General features: G+C 41.4%; 1 non-coding gene across 1 annotated transcript; it reads right to left on the bottom strand.

Moving 5' to 3' along the window:
• Window positions 1-1,970: 1,970 nt before the first annotated feature.
• Window positions 1,971-2,089, bottom strand: LOC123688400. Its single transcript, XR_006749923.1, has one exon. It is a non-coding gene; the product is annotated as a 5S ribosomal RNA (ribosomal RNA).
• Between the last annotated feature and the right edge of the window lie 2,911 nt (window positions 2,090-5,000).

The raw sequence follows: 5,000 nt of genomic DNA, 5'->3' as shown, positions 1-5,000 counted from the left end.
AAAAGTCGGTTCACGTCATGCATCGGTATCTTAAATCGCGCCGTAAAGTCGTTCACGTCATGCATCGGTATCTTAAATCGAGCCGAAAAGTCGGCTCACGTCATGCATCGGCGTCTTTTTTTTGTGCCACCGATGCACCACGTAAACTCGATCTTACCGATGCACCACGTAATCTCAATCTTACCGATGCACCACGTGAACTGGATCTTACCGATGCAGAACGTGAATTGGATCTTACCGATGCACCACGTAAACTCGATCATACCGATGCACCACGTAATCTCGGGCAGACCGATGCACAACGTAAATGACGATCGGGACCGGGGCGATCGGTCGTATCTGACACCGCCGGCTCGGTTCTAACATCGTCAATGAGTCGGGGTTGAAAAAAAGGACGTGAACATTTTTCCTTATAAAAATCAAACCCGATCATGGATTTTGATTCTGATTGTTGATTATCGCTATTAGAACATATAAGGAGGCAACCAAATCAAATTTGAGAAAATTCCACGATCAGAAAATTTTTTTCGAAAAAAAAAAAAAAATCGTAATCACCTCGGTCATGGCGAGTTATTTTCCGTATTTCATTCCACAATCAACGTACAACATAGAAGAAATCATCTCTCTAACTATCCTGGTTCAAAAGTTGTATCGGAACATTTCACGTCGTAATATCTCGCCAAGTCCAGACCTCGGCGATAGGTAGTATCTGACACCGTCCGCTCGGGACTGACATCGACTTGGACTCGGGCTGATGATGGGGAGGCGTTTAAGGACGTGAACATTTTTCCTTATAAAAATTAAAGTCGACAATGAATATTGATTCTGATTACTGATTTACGCTTTAAAAACACATTAGAAGGCAACCAAATCGAATTTGAGGAAATTCCACGATCAGAAAATTTTTTTCGAAAAAAAAAAAAATCCGAAAAATATTTTTCGATTCCTATTACTGATTTACTCTTTTAGAACACATTAGGAGGCAACCAAATCAAATTTGAGAAAATTCCACAATCAGAAAATTTTTTTCGAAAAAAAAAAAAATTCGAGGACACCTCGGTCATGGCAAGTTATTTTCCACAATCCATTCCCCAATCGACGTACATCACAGAAAAAATCATCTCTCTAACTATCCTGGTTCAAAAGTTGTATCGGAACATTTTCACGTCGAAAATATATCTCTAAGTCCAGACCGATGCACAACGTAAACTAGGGCTGAACCGATGCACCACGTAATATCGGGCAGACCGATGCAGAACGTAAACTCGATCATACCGATGCTTCACGTAATCTCGATCTTACCGATGCACCACGTAAACAAGGGCAGACCGATGCAGAACGTAAAGTAGATCTTACCGATGCACCACGTAATCTCGATCTTACCGATGCACCACGTAATCTCCATCTTACCGATGCACCACGTGAACTGGATCTTACCGATGCAGAACGTGAATTGGATCTTACCGATGCACCACGTAAACTCGATCTTACCGATGCACCACGTAATCTCAATCTTACCGATGCACCACGTGAACTGGATCTTACCGATGCAGAACGTGAATTGGATCTTACCGATGCACCACGTAAACTCGATCTTACCGATGCACCACGTAATCTCAATCTTACCGATGCACCACGTGAACTGGATCTTACCGATGCAGAACGTGAATTGGATCTTACCGATGCACCACGTAAACTCGATCTTACCGATGCACCACGTAATCTCAATCTCACCGATGCACCACGTGAACTGGATCTTACCGATGCAGAACGTGAATTGGATCTTACCGATGCACCACGTAAACTCGATCTTACCGATGCACCACGTAATCTCGATCTTACCGATGCACCACGTAATCTCAATCTTACCGATGCATCACGTAATCTCGATCTTACCGATGCAGAACGTAAACTCGATCATACCGATGCACCACGTTATCTCGGCAGACCGATGCAGAACGTAAAAAAAAAGCTTACAGCACGCGGTGTTCCCAAGCGGTCACCCATCCAAGTACTAACCGCGCCCGACGCTGCTTGGCTTCAGTGTTCTGACGAGAACTGGCAATTTCAGCGTGGTATGGCCGTAAACAACATATATTGCGATATTTTCTATGATATCTCACTTTTTGGGAGCGGAAAGGACGTGAACGTTTTTCCTCATAAAAAATGAAATAACTTTTGGATATTAATTCTGATTGTTGATTTAAGCTTTAAGAACACATTAGGACATATCTCAATGAAATTTGAGGGATTTCCGAAATCGAAAAATATTTTTCGAAAAAAAAAAAAAATCCCAGAAGACCTCGGTCATCTCAAGTTTATTTCCATATTCTATTACACAATCAACGTACATCACAAAAGGAACCATCTCTCTAACTATCACAGTTAAATTTTTGTATCGGAACATTTCACGTCGGAATATCTCGCTAAGTCCAGACCGGGGAGATCGGTCGCATCTGACACCGTCCGCTCCGGTCTAACATCGTCTTGGAGTCGGGGTAACGATGGAGAGGCGTTTAAGGACGTGAACATTTTTCCTTATAAAAATTAAAGTCGACAATGAATATTGATTCTGATTACTGATTTACTCTTTTAGAACACATTAGAAGGCAACGCAATCAGATTTGAGGAAATTTCAAGATCAGAAAATTTTTTTCGAAAAAAAAAAAAATTCAAGAACACCTGGGTCATGGCAAGTTATTTCCCACAATCCATTCCACAATCAACGTACAACATAGAAGAAATCATCTCTCTAACTATCCTGGTTCAAAAGTTGTATCGGAACATTTCACGTCGAAATACCTCGCCAAGTCCAGACCGGGGCGATAGGTAGTATCTGACACCGTCCGCTCGGGACTGACATCGACTTGGACTCGGGCTAATGATGGGGAGGCGTTTAAGGACGTGAACATTTTTCCTTATAAAAATTAAAGTCGACAATGAATATTGATTCTGATTACTGATTTACTCTTTTAGAACACATTAGAAGGCAACGCAATCAGATTTGAGGAAATTTCAAGATCAGAAAATTTTTTTCGAAAAAAAAAAAAATTCAAGAACACCTGGGTCATGGCAAGTTATTTCCCACAATCCATTCCACAATCAACGTACAACATAGAAGAAATCATCTCTCTAACTATCCTGGTTCAAAAGTTGTATCGGAACATTTCACGTCGAAATACCTCGCCAAGTCCAGACCGGGGCGATAGGTAGTATCTGACACCGTCCGCTCGGAACTGACATCGACTTGGACTCGGGCTAATGATGGGGAGGCGTTTAAGGACGTGAACATTTTTCCTTATAAAAATTAAAGTCGACAATGAATATTGATTCTGATTACTGATTTACGCTTTAAAAACACATTAGAAGGCAACCAAATCAAATTTGAGGAAATTCCAAAATCAGAAAATTTTTTTTCAAAAAAAAAAAAATCCGAAAAATATTTTTCGATTCTGATTACTGATTTACTCTTTTAGAACACATTAGAAGGCAACGAAATCAAATTTGAGTAAAATCCAAAATCAGAAAATATTTTTCGAAAAAAAAAAAAAATTCGAGAACACCTCGGTCATGGCAAGTTATTTTCCACAATCCATTCCCCAATCAACGTACATCCCAGAAAAAATCATCTCTCTAACTATCCTGGTTCAAAAGTTGTATCGGAACATTTTCACGTCGAAAATATATCTCTAAGTCCAGACCGATGCAGAACGTAAACTCGATCATACCGATGCTTCACGTAATCTCGATCTTACCGATGCACAACGTAAACTAGATCACACCGATGCAGAACGTAAACTCGATCTCACCGATGCACCACGTGAACTGGATCTTACCGATGCAGAACGTGAATTGGATCTTACCGATGCACCACGTAAACTCGATCTTACCGATGCACCACGTAATCTCGATCTTACCGATGCACCACGTGAACTGGATCTTACCGATGCAGAACGTGAACTCGATCTTACCGATGCACCACGTAAACTAGGGCTGACCGATGCATCACGTAAACGACGATCGAGAGGCGCGAAAGGACGTGAACGTTTTTCATTATAAAAATTGAAATAAATGATAAATAATGATTCTGATTGTTGATTATCGTTTTTAATATGCATTAGTAGGCAACCAAATGAAATTTGAGGAAATTCCGATAACAGAAAATTTTTTCGAAAAAAAAAAAAATTCATGAAATCCTCGGTCATCGCAAAATATTTACCATATTCTGTTCGATAATCAACGTATATTTAAGAAGGAATCATATCTGTATCTATCTTGGTTCAAATTTTGTATCGGAACATTTTGACCAAAGTCCGAGCTTCGGCCGAAACAGACACCGCTGACCTGGCCTATCGATCGACCGAGAGTCGGGGATAGAGCGTAAGTGTTGTCTGGAGGGGAACCCTGTGCTCTCCTGACATATATAGGGAAGGTGGTCGCGTTGGGCGATGCAGAACGTTTGGATCGGGAATTATATTTTTGGTTCAGCTATTGGAATATGGTTTATTGTTGGTATATATTGGCGAAATAACGTTCTTACTGACTGGGGATATTCATAAAAATGAGTCCGGAGATTTTCAGATCGAAGTCCGAGTGATCCGACTTGGAAGGCGTGTTGGGTGGGTCGAGATGGCTTAGATCGATCAGACGAGGCGGGCTAAGTGTTGACGTCATGCATCGGTCCATTTTCAGATTGAGTCCGAGTAATCCGACTTTGAAAGAGTGTTGGGTGCGTCGAGACTGTTTAGATAGATCGGACGAGGCGGACTAGGTGTTAACGACATGCATCGGTATATTTTCTGATCGGAGTCCGAAGAAATCGGCCCTAGTAGGCGCAGCGGACGGTCGAGACGGCCTCGGTGGGTCGGATCGATCGGGAAAAGTTTGCTAAATCGTGTCTGGAGGGGAACCTTGGGTTCTCCTGACATATATAGGGGATAAGGTTTGGGTGAACGATTCTTCACGTAAAAGTTGAGTAATTTATTTTTCGATAAGCTTTT

This window comes from Harmonia axyridis, chromosome X (assembly GCF_914767665.1).
Source record: "Harmonia axyridis chromosome X, icHarAxyr1.1, whole genome shotgun sequence".
NCBI lineage: Eukaryota > Metazoa > Arthropoda > Insecta > Coleoptera > Coccinellidae > Harmonia > Harmonia axyridis.
Note: the sequence above shows the minus strand (reverse complement) of the source record. Positions and strands in the feature narration are given on the sequence as shown.